This window comes from Gymnogyps californianus, chromosome 10, assembly GCF_018139145.2.
Source record: "Gymnogyps californianus isolate 813 chromosome 10, ASM1813914v2, whole genome shotgun sequence".
NCBI lineage: Eukaryota > Metazoa > Chordata > Aves > Accipitriformes > Cathartidae > Gymnogyps > Gymnogyps californianus.
Window position 1 is genome coordinate 1,224,296 of NC_059480.1, and position 12,497 is coordinate 1,236,792.

Here is a 12,497-nt window from a genome sequence, read left to right on the forward strand (position 1 = left end):
CTGCCTCCGTCTCCGCTGCCATCTCCTTCCTCCAGGCTGGCCCCATCCCCTCCCCTCTATCCCACTGCCTCTTTCCAAGGGAAAGCCGGAGCTTGTGCTCCAGCATTTGGCCAGTCCAGTGGAGCAGTGGGACCACCCGTCCCCGGTTCTCCAGTTTTTGGTGCTGGCTGTGGGTGGCTCAGTCTGGCATGACCCTGCGGAGTCCCCGCTTGCTGTGTTGCTGCTCCGTGGTGGCTTGGGAGAAGGGGCTGCTGGTGGCTGGGGAGAAGGGATGAGGTTTGCATCCACGCTACGTGCAGCCGGACCCCCTCAGGGAGCCTGAGCAGGCAGCAGATGTCCTGTTGCTGGAGGAGCAATGTCCCTCTCGTGATGCACGGAGCAATGGGACCGGGGGGAAAGTGGAGATGAGAGGCAAGGATCCCAGAGCGGGCAGGAGGGAGACGGCCGCAATCTCCATGGGGGATGCTGGGGACACCGGCAGCCCAGCGTGTGGGGTGCAGGATGCCCCTTGTAGGTGTGAGACAAGGGGTCCGGCTGCTTAAAATGAGGCTAAGCACCGCATCAAGCTGGGCAGCTGGAACGGGAAGAAGAGGCTGGATGCGGACAGAGACGGTGAGCGCCTCTGAAAGCTGCCCTGGGACGGGAGGTTTGCTGCTGAACGATCTTAAAGGGCAGGAAGAGGTCCCCAGGCACCTGAGATGTGCAGGGAGCAGAGGGGGCCGTCGGGCTCCCAGTCAGCCCAGTTTGCCGTCAGCTGGAGCACCCCATTTTGCCCAGTGCTGCTAGATGTCAGGCTGCGCCCGTGCCGCGGCCGCATGCCCACGCGCAGCCTCCCGCACAGGAATAACCGACGTCCGCTGCGCAGGGCACTCTCCTCCCGGGCACCCCGGGGACCCGCAGCCTGTTTGCATATCGAGCCAAGGGGCCTTGGGATAATGACGCTGGATGTAGAAGCAGAGCCCTTCTAGCCATGCTCCGCGGTCTCTTCCCGGTTGATGTATGAGGTTATTACGGAGCAGGGAAGGCAGGTTAAGTGATGCTTGTCAAGCTACGGTGCTGCGACCTCCCGGGAACGCAGCCGCCGGCGCGGAGTGGGAAGAGGTTGCCGAGAGGGGCAGCTCCGGCCCCGTGGACTTCCCCCAGCACAAAGGTGGGCTGAAGAGAGTTGCCTTCCTCCTCCTCCTCCTCCTGCCATGACCCTGCAGTTCACCCCTCCCCAACCTTAGCCCCCTGGGCTGTTTCAGCCCTTTGCTGCAAAGGGTGATGCATCTTCTTGACCAACTTCTGTCCCACCTTGCCTTTCTCCTCCGTCACCTCTCCATCCCAGGTCAGCAGGATGCAGACGATTCGGCATTACGCTTGGGTCTCGATGCCTTTTTCCCCAAAATATTTCTCCAGGACCAACCAGCCCTGTCAGCACCCAGCTCCAGCTCCCCTTTTCCCCCTGGCTCCTGGCAAAGCTCTCCAAGCGCCTCCGAGGGCTGCCGGCTCCTGCCTGTGCAAGGCACTGGCTCGAGCATGGCCTGGCCGCCGTTTTTTGCGGGGAGCCTGTTGCCATCTCCATTTTGGAAGGAAAATCTCCTGCAGGTGGGCGTACTCTGGCCAGTGCCTTTCCAACCGTCTCCCACCCTAATTTTGGGGAATGTCTGCCTGGGCAGTGTGCTTCCCTGGTCTACGTCCCCTGCGGTGGGATTTGTCCCACCCTGCAGCGGGTAGGTTTGCGGTGCTGCATCCCCGTTGCTGCTGGCGTACGTCCACCCCGGAGCACTGGAGGAACCAGACCTGGTTCTGGTTTGCCCTTACGGTAACATTTCCTCCCCGCGTCCTTCCCTTACATCGCTCGATCTGCCCACTGCGAAAACGCAATTATCCCAACTCTTTTCCCCCCCTCCTCCTCCGGCTGGCTCTTGCCCTCTGGTGAATATTACATCGTGCCCTGAACGTTGGCAACCAACACGAATAACAATAAAATAGGCTAGTTGGGTGGGGTGGGTTTTTTTTATTATTTTTTTATTTTATTATTATTCTATATTACTTTTTCCATCGGGGGCTCCCTTGTCACGGCTGCACGCAGAGCAGAGCGCGTATGGATATGAGCGGCGGCGAGAGCGAGCGGGGAGCGCAGGCGATCCGAACCCAGCCTGCTGATGCCGTTTTTTGCTTGACAGCTAATTTCCATTTTTCAGTATCAGGGGGTCTGCTCCGGTAATTGGCATGCAGATTGTGTCTGATGGGCCTGTTAGACACGAGAAAAGACTCTGCTAGTTAGAATAAGCCAACCCCAGGCTGATGGATGGGGTGTAAGGAGGTCATTGCGAGAGAGAATATACAGATGCCCGCGCGCGCGAGCGCACACCTACGAAATTTCACATTTCGTGCCCTCCCCCCGCTCCTACTTTCTTTATCCGGCAAACTCTAATCTATCATATTTCATTGAGACAAATCCTGCTCCATTTCTCTCTCTTTCCTTTTTCCCTTAAAGGGAAATGTGATGGAACCTGCTCCTGGATTTAATAAGAAGATGGTGGGGCGTAGCAGGAATTAAAGCGGTGCCATGCTTCGTTAGCAGCTGGGGATCACATGGAGCTGGCCCAGATGTTAATTACACTTTGGGAATTAATTGGTATAAGGTGTTCCTCTCCTCTATCATCTGTAATCCGGCGGGTGTGCAAGGACTTCTGGAAGTGGAGACCGCCGGGCGGGCGTCTGTCTCCCCTCCTCAGCCCGTCTGGCGCTGGCCATGACCGAGGGACACAGGCTGGCTTTGAAATCTTGAAGCCACCTTCATTCCCATCCTCTCGGTGCCCAAAGACCCGCTGCTATTTGTCCCTCTTTTCCTCCCTGTGCCGCTCTTCTCCAAACTTTTTCTCCAGCTGCTGGGGAGAAGCAGGTCCAGGTGGGACTGGGGAACGGTGGGAGGTGGCACCGCTTTGAAGGAGGAAAGACTGTCCCCCTCGAAGCTGGCTGTCCCCCTCGAAGCTGGCTGTCCCCAGGGGACCCCAGGACACCCTCTACGAGGGCTGGTGAGATGGTAGCTTCCCTTTCTCCTGCTCCCCGACCCATCCTTGCTGGCCCATCCTTTCCCTCCAGCTCTGGGTGCAGACCCGCGCTGTTCCCCGCGCCGCACGGGAGAGCCTCAGTCTGCCCCTGCAGCACCTCTCTGCTGCTGAAATCCCCCCAGTTCTCGAAGGAAAATGATCTCCAGTTTCTTCCCTCCCCTTTTCCACCTTGGATTCGGCCCGCTGAAATGCAAAAGCTGCTAAAAAGCTGGGCAGGGGGGCTTTTTGCCAGAGGACAGAAATGATATGCTTAGAAATGAAGAATATTCCTCTGAATACTGCCAATTTGTTCCTTTTCTGAGCTGGCTGGTGGTGGCTCAGCGTGAGGCACGGTTATCTCTGCGACAGAGCATCACATCTTCAGGTTTCCGCCTGGGCTGGGAGAGATTGCTGCACGGCCCCAGTGGGACGCTCACGCTCAGTTTTGCCCCCCCCCAAATTGCTCCCAGGCCCTAATGGTGCAAGTTTGCTGGCACCACAGCCGCAGCAGGGGCTTGGCCGGAGCTCTCACCACGTCACCATGACACGATCAGCCCACGGTCCTGTGTTTGCCCTCCTCTTCCAGGCTTTCCAGCGGCAACGCTCCCAGGTTGCAGCAGAAATCCTCCTTGCTGCGTGCTGCGGGCACAGCCTGAGCTTTCGTGCTGCCCACAGCGATCCTCAGGGTTTTGCGGGTCTTCTCTTGGCGTTGCCGACGCTCTTCGGTCTCGAGGCATCAGCAGCTTGATGCACCTTTCTTCTGCTAGCGAAGGTCATTAACGAACGAGACCCAGCAGCGTCCCTTCAGGGCAACGCTTCATTGCCATTTGGTTCCCTCGGAGCCCTGCCGCTTTGGATCCTGCACTTCCCGCCATCTCCTCACTGAAACCAAAGGCCCTGTAGGTTCAGCCACTGCCTTAGACCATTCCCAGGCAGTCACTGAAGGTCCTCACCAGCGATTACAGCACGTTTTGCCAGTGCAGCCCTTCCAGATATCCTCTTTTCCTCTGCTTTATATGCAAACCGCCCTATGCATCCCTTGTTGACACCAACTGAAATGCAAAGGTTGCACGGAGCAAAGCGTTTCAGGAGGCGACGCTCAAGACTAGCTCTCTCCGTCCTGCTTTGAGCTTGTGGGTATAGTCCGGCCCGGCTCTGGGCGCACAGAGCTTTCGAGCTGTGCACAAGTAGGTGCAACAGCAGAGGCGAGCTGCTTCGTATCTCACACGTGGCTGTGTACCCACACGCATGTCCCGGAGACCCCTCCGGTGTCTGCTCACCGTCACGCACGTCCTCTCGGCCAGACGTGCCGGCTGTGCACCGGGCCGGCCGTGTCCACGAGCGGGTGCGCAGTGCCGCGGGCGAGAGTCGCATCTCTGGGACCGCGCGAGCGGTGAGGAGGGATCGCTGCTGCGGGGAGGCGCTGGCACCCCAACCTGGGGCTCTGCGGCTCCCCTAAAATTGCAGAGGGAGACGGAGGGGAGAAGGCAACTGCCCAGAGGATCAGCCTTCCCTTTGACAGTCCCCAGCAGAGGGCAATAGAAGCAAATGGAAGAGACAAGACCTTGCAAGTGATGTGCAAGAGGAGCGGTTTTGAAGCCAGAGCGACCTGCAAGCAGAGCGACGTCCGAGCAGAGCGATGCGCAAACGGGAGCGATGTGCAAGAGGGGGCAATGTGCAGACGGAGGGATGTGCAGTGGGAGCAGCGTTTGAGGGGGGCTTGAGAAGGAGGTCGAAGCAAGCCAGAGCAATTCAAGGATATTTTGGTAGGAGTTAAAGGAAAACAATGCTTTCATAGGTCCAAAATTGATTGCTTTGGGTTTGGATGGAGAAGGAAGGGGAGATATTTAACCCTTTTGTTTAAACTTTCTTGATTTTAGGTCAGTTTTTATGTGAAAAGTGCTGCCGTGACAGGCATGGCTGAGCACCTCCAGTGAACGCTGCTGGAAGGAAAGGCTCTGAGAGTTCCCAGCGCCGATTATATTCCACCCGGCCAATCTGTGTGACTAAGCTGACCTCAATTTCTGGCTCTCTTTCCGGATGCCCTTGGTCTCTTGGAGAGCAAATTCTACCATAGCCACACGTGCCCGGAGACTTTGGGTGCTGACCTCCGCCCTGGCCGGAGGGATGTGCTGGGCTGGGGCTGGCGCTGCTCGCAGGCTCCCTTCTGCCCTGCAAAGGGAAAACCGCAGGGGCTGCGGCGGGGAAGCAGCAGGGAAGAGGCGGGCAGAGCATCCCTTCCACCTCCCCGCTGCTGGACCAGCTCGGGCGAGAGCCTCTGCCCCGCTCCATTACTGCTCCCTGCGTGCTCCTGCCTGGTTTGGCAGGTATTCGCATCCTGCTTGCAGGTTTCCTACATATGGTTTTTCAGCTTTTTTTTGTCCCAAACTGCTTGGAATTACACAGGGAGGTTTTAGCAAGGAAAGGTTTCCATGGCAGGAGCGTGATCCTACAGATGCCCTCCCAGCCAGGACAAGACATCTGCACAGACGCCGCAGGGAAGTCTTTCCTGGTAGTATTCCCACTTGGGTGCAGAGCCGAGACCTGGTCTTTTTTTGGGGAAAAAATGCAATTATTTGAAAAAGAAGGGCAAAATCCATGTGGCAGGGAGCTGGGAGTGCCAGGGAGCAGCACCCTGCCCGAATGCAGGGTGCCCAGGAGGGCCGCCCACCCCAGCAAGCAGCTGGGGAGGTTATTTGGGCAGAGACCCACACCATGGTGCTGCTGCTGCTGCCGTGCGGGGCCGGGGGCAAAGCCTTGGGGAAAAGGACATTTTTGGGGGAGTCTGGGGGAGACCTTTTGTTGAGATGCTGCTGCTTGGAGAGGGCACAACCGGACTCTAGCCCTAAAGGAGAAGAACGAAGGGGCTCCACCACCTTTGCTCCGCGGAGCCCCCCGATCCGCCTCATTAAAGCCCTCCTTGCTGAGACGAGCAAGGCGCAATCTCCCCATCTCGGCGTTATCTCCCCATCTGCCTCCTCTCCTGCCACACTTCCAGATGCTCCTTATCTCCTCTCACCTTCCCCAGAAACCCGGCGTGCTTCTCCCGCTCCCCCGGCTGGAGGCAGAGGCGGCTGCCCGCGCCGAGACTCTCTACCTGTGATCTCCCCGGCTCTTATCTGCCGCCGGGAGTTTTGATTCAGCCCCTGTCTCAAAGTCAAACGGATTTCTGGCAGGGCGAGCACGGCGAAGGTCGGCGGCGGGGAGGCAGGCAGGGACCGCGCTCTCCCCCTCCGCCCCGCTCGAGCCAATTCTCCAGGTAGCGCCTATCCCCCTTTATTCTCCAACATTATCAATTACATTTGGATTATTATTACTCATTCAAGCCAAAGTGAGTCGCAGACAGCTATTTCCTAATGGGGAAATGTTACAGGCAACTTATTAACGAACAATGCGTCATTAAGGGGGGAGAGCTTCAAAGGCTCATAAATGCATTTCAAAGGACACAATGCGAGTGGAGCCTGCAATCGCATATCTGGGGGACATGGGCAAAATTTGTAACAAGGAATATACTGGGCCCAATGTAATTAACTAATTCTCGATCAAAGGGGTTTTAGAACTGAATGGTCAGGGAATTCAATTATGGGTTTCCTAATGAACCACTGTGTGTCAAGGCAGGGGGATGTTTTCTCCTGCAAAAGCAGGGCTGAGGATCAGGACTAGGATTTCCAGGGAGGTTTGGGGAGAGAAGCGCCAGAAAACCTCATCCGGGGCGGATTTGGCGCAGGGGGGGACAGAGCGATGCACCGCAGAGGGAGGCACCGTCCGGGTCCCCCGTGACGACTGTCTGTCCCGGAGATGGCCCACGTGGTGGGACGTCTTCACCCTGCATCTGATTTTTGGCCGACCGACAGCTCTTTTGAAGGCAAGGCTGGTGGAAGGGGCTGGGGGAGGCAGGTCCCTGGCCCGGCTGCCCTGGGGCTGGCACTGCCTGATGCCCTCCCTGGAAAACCTGGGCAATGGAGGTTTCCTCCTCTGCCGCCTGAATCCAGCCTCCCGTAAAAATAACGTCGTTCTCCGTTTATGAAAGGAGCATCTTCTACTCCTCCACTAGTTTCTCTTATTATAGAAAGTTGGTTTGCTCACTTTACAAAGGGAAATGTATTATGAATTTTCCCTTCATTCTCCTCCTTTTTTTTCCCGCGTTTAACAACCGATTTGTGTGTTGCATGAAAGTTACACAGTTCTTTAGATGCATTTGCTATTTTATTTTCTTTCATTCAAAAATATGTCAGTAATCTTTTTGTTAACATGAAAGATAAAGGATTAGTAATGCAAGATGCAGTTTTCTTGTAACCTTCTTGAAAGCAGACTATAGTTTCTTATCTGGCTCTAACATTCATTTTCCTGAAATGAAAAAAAAAAAAAAAAAGAAAGACTTCTTAAAATGAAATAAACTATATTCGATTCAGACGAGCAGCGCTAGCAAAGAAATTTATTGCAGCTGGCAGAATGGAGCGGCTGCACCGAAGTCCCTCTGTCGCAGCAGTGAGTACCTTTCCAAGAAAATAGCATCCACGCGCGTACACGTGCCTGCCCGGAAAACACTGCTGCGAAGAGAAAGCACCGTGACCAAGCCTTGATACCACAACATATCCCCAGATGCGCCTGTCCGGTTGACTCCAGCAGCTGTGACGCTTGCCTCGGGGACATCCAGGAGCAGGACCCTGCTGGCATGTCCCAAGCCGGAGACGGGCCACCCATTTTCTGGGCTTGATGCTCGTTGCAGATGTGCGGCAGCGGGCAGATGCGCGGCAGCGGGCAGATGTCCGGCAGTGAGCTGCCTGCCCGCTACCGGCTGTGTGCACCACCGCATCCCTTCTGGGTTTGGCCCCGAAGCGCTTGTGAACTGCGGCATCTTTTGGGGCTACAACGGCGCTGGGTGTCCTGCAAGCCCTGGAGACCACAGAGGCCAAGAAGGAGGAAATTGGTGGGTTTTTACGTGCTGCTGATCCCTTGAGAAAGGTTTCAAATGGAGCCATACATTTGAAGGAAGGTTTTCTCTGCCAGCAGTTCACGAGTCTGGCAGGTCGCTGTGGTGGTCACAAGCGCAGCCCCACACCGTCTGATGGGCCGTGGAGCATCGCAGGGTGCGACACGTGCGGGCAGTGCCCACCGCAGCCTCCTCCCGCTGATGATCCGAGGCACGGTGCTCTAGCTAGTGCTTGCAAGCAGAGCTACGGTATAAAGTCACTCTTTGGCCTCTTCTGGGCTGTCTCTGCCATCCCCGTTAGACTCCAGCAATTTCCATCTCAGCATCTTCTGCTCACGGCTCGTGAGCAAACAGGGTTTTGCAGCACTGCCGGCTCCTGGTTACTTATTTGAGCGACGTTGGGTCTCCAGGAGGTCCCACCTTGCGATGCCCCGTCTGTCTTGGCTGAGAGCTTCCTCTCCTCCCTGCCAGCCGGGGACAGGAGCTCCTGCTTTGGGCTGTGCAAGCTGGTGATGGCAGGCAGGGAGGAAAGGACGCAGAAAAACACCAGGGAGGGGAAATGAGAGATGGGGGACAGTGCGAGGGGCTACCAGGGACCAGCAGGTCTTTGAGCATCGCCTGCCGAAGCAAACAACTTAAACTTGACGGAGTTGATTTCTTTGTAGGCGCAGAAAACGAAAGCAAAGACAAGGTGAGCAGGGGCTGGTTTTCACAGCACCGAAATCTGCCGGTCAAAAAAACCACTGCGGCAATAGCAGAAGGGGGATGCGGTAACCCCAGGAGGAGAGGTGGTCCAGGCGAGCGTGCTGGGATGCCCCTGCCCACCCTGCCGCCGCGCCGGCTGCCCTCTTCCACCAGCCTGACAGCTCCACAAGGGTTAAATCATTATATAAAATGCCGGATTTCTATGGCAATTAGCTAATGGGTCCTCAGGATGTAAAACAAAGTGCTTTTCCCCAGTCAGGTGGATTTGGTTAATACTGAGTTAGCATAATAAGGAGCCGGCGTTTACAACTTTGTTTATGACCTCATTTGCGGGGAATACTTTGTTTTGCTCCGGAGAAACTTGATATTTTCTACTGCTGATGGAAACGGTGTCGCACACAACGTGGATTGCATTCTGCTCCCTTTGCAGGGCTTAACAATTAAAAAAAAGAAAAAAGAGGAGCGTCATCTTTCGGGCTGAAATCTTCGCCTTTAGTGTTTAATGGGTCTCTTGTCCTGTGCTAACAGATCCATGGTTTCATTTGAGGAAAAGTGGGTTTTCATATCAAAGGAGCTCCCCCTCACTGACCCAGCCTTCCCTTCCCCCCTCTCTGCCCCAGCACACACGCTATTTTAATATTTCATATATTTCATAAGCTTTTATGCCTCTAAAAGAGAAGTGAATTTGTGGAGAGTTGAGCTCTCCAGAGCTGTACTTCAGAGCTGGGAAGTAATTCAGGGTGAAGCCTGTATTAATCTCAGGTGAGAGAGATATTTAAATTCAGGCTACCAGTGTGAATATAAAATGGGGATCTCTTTACAAAAATTTCAAATTGTAATATGCAAAGCTTAAAGAAAAGAAACCCCAAGGGAACAGCTTTCTTCTAGAACATTTTGTTCCAACTATCATCTCTTTACCTTTATTTTTTTATTTAAAAACCCTCCCTTTGCCATTTTGTATTTTTAAATTAAATCTTTCAGTTTTTAAAATGAAATTCTTTATTGCTGGGAGATGGTGGCAGGGTGGGGGGAAAGGGGGGAGAGGAATGTAGGTGCCTGGCTGTGAAAAATGGTGCATGGGCCCAAATTTTAGCTGGAGCAGAAGGAAGAGGGAGCAGAAGGGAGAGAAAGCCCTGCCTGGTTGGCTCCTTGTGTCCCCAGGAACGGGGGGCCGCTTGCCACCTCCCCACTTGGGGGATGCTGCCTGCACCCCGCTTTCGGGGCAGCTGCCAGGGAGGAGAGGAGCCAAAATCTCTGCTTGGAGGGAGGGGGAGAGGCAGCGCGACGATGTCCTTGCCGTCCTCCTCCGACGGCCCCCGGGGCAGCACTGGGCTGAGCTGGTCCTTCACCATCAGCGCCTGGCGCACGTTCAGCCTTCTCCTTCTATGTAGGTAGAATTTTAGTATCGATTTGCGATCCTAGGCAGCAGACCATTTATTTGTGTGCGTTTCGGTAGGGGCAAGGGGATCAGCTTGCAGATGTCTGTGCCCGGCGTGTTGAGCAGCGTAACTTAAACGCCGTGGTACCACTCCTGGGAGAGCCCCGTATTTGCATCCGTGGCAAAATCCTCAGGCTGCAACCAGCTCCCAGGTCAGGAGAAATGGTGACAGATGACATGCTATTATCAGCTCTGTCAATTAATTAAATTATACATTATGCTTATGAGGGTGATATACTGAGCCACTGTAGATTAAGCGTCTCAATTAAGTCTTTAATTTAGATTTAATAAGTAAGTTATTATATGTTAATAAAAGATCAATTAGTTGTTAAAAGAGCATTGATCCAGGTACAATAAGTGTGTCAGGGAGACATCAAGCTGACATTGAAGAGACTGGGAGATCGCGTGCACAACACGTGTACAATTAGGTTTTTAATATAGTCAAACTGGAGCGGAGACGGAGGCATCTAGTTGGCACTCAACCGTGGGTTTGGGATACAGCACCATGCTGCGAAACCTGGCTGTCCCCGGGCTGTGAGGGCTGGGACAGCCAGGTCGGACCCAATCCTTTGGTCTCAGTGAGAGCAAGCGTTTCTCCTCGGTGGGATGACCCCAAGGAAGGAGCTTCCGTCAAAATCGGAAAAGAGGTTATCTCCAAAAGAGCTGGTTTTACTGCTTGCTCCTATGTAAACTGTGCACGGCGGTGGCTTTCCAGGCGCCCGATGCACCTCCCGCCAGCACCCCCTTCCTCCGTGATCCCCGGCTGAGCCCGCTCATTCCCACGGGGAAATTTTGGGTGAGCGCGGGGACCGGTCGGGAGCCTGCGGCTGGGCTTCCAGGGGGAGGGGAGGGAAGCGCTGGGCTCCGGCGGAGCCAAGATTTCAGCTGAATATGGATGACATCATTATACGGGTGATCCTTTCAGCAACAGCGAGCCGGGTTTTAAAGTAGCGACCTACAGCATACAAATGATGGGTTTAAAGGAAATAAAAAAAGAGATGATTTGAATAGCATACATTTATAGAAGAAAAGCCTTCCCCCCCCTCCCCGCCCCCGCCTTCCATTTCTAATATCTTTTTACGGGGCAGGCGCTGTGCATTCGAAAAGAAATTAAAACATTCCTCCTAAATACACTCCAGGCAGTAACAATGGCAAAGTTAAGAAGGTTACGAGACTTAGTTGTCCCAGCAACATGTCATCAAGTTGAAATGAGCAGGAAACACAGATAAGGTAAGAAAGAGGAGGGGGGAGGAGAAGAATAAAACCACAGGAGGAAAAATGCCAAGAGATTGAGAAAGAAAAGGGAAACCCCTTTTTATTTGCTGTTTCGTTAGGATGAATCTGATTTTATAGTCTCTAAAAGAGGCTAAAATATAATCTCCTTTTGTGTAATGTGCATGTTAGGAAAATGTGTCATCAGCAATTCTTCTGTACACTACAGCAATATTCAAAAAATTAGCAGGGATATTCAAGTCGAGCTACAAAGAAAAACAAACAGAAGACTCACATTTCAAGCCCGAGCTGGCATTTAAGAACGTTTTCAACTTTTTATTAACCTTTTTGATTGTCCCTTATGGTTTCTCTCCGCCGCAGCAGAAGCGCTCTGAGTTTCAAAAGGAAGACAAAGCACGCGAGAGAAAGAGGTTTGAAATGCAGCTCTATCTGCCTAGCAAGCCCAGGGCTCTCTCGACTCTTCCGGCATGGCAGGTTTTTGTGCTCGGCGCTGTACGTGGGCCCAGGGAGAAAGCACGCTTGCCTTGTGCGGTGCAGCGCCTGGCAGAGGACGGAGAAGTGGTGAACAAAGAGAAATGAGAGGCTCATCTGAGCCATGAAAGCAAATCTGGCCGGTCAAACATAGGCTAGTTATCCTTATCCAAGGCACCAGCCCAGTGCTAAGGCTGTATGGCGCGTCAACACCAGTTTGCTTCCATTTTACAGGGGCAAACACAAGCGTCACGGGAGTCTACGGCCTTTGGTGGACATCCCTCCAAAGCCTTGGGGGTTTGCATGGTGCTCACCAGTGCACCAGGACACTCCCGTGTCCTTCACATGTACGTGGGTTTTGGGGTGCCCCAGAAGGACACGTGTCCGGTCGTTGACTTCACGTTGGCATCTCCCCCTGATGTTGAGGTTTGATCCCTGGCTAGAGTCACTAGGCAAAACTTTAATTACAACAGGAATTAATCAATCAAGCAAGAGCTCAGCCTCATCTGCGGTTGCTGCAGGAGACTCGGGGGCTGCTGAGAAGCAGGCTACTCCCCAAACAGAGGGCACTGGCGTGGTTGGCAGCTAGTTCAGTTACAAGGGGATATTGATACTGGAAGAAACGAGGCTGAACTGGGAGAAACTTAAGCTGACTGTCAGTAACCAGTTTCCAGATTCC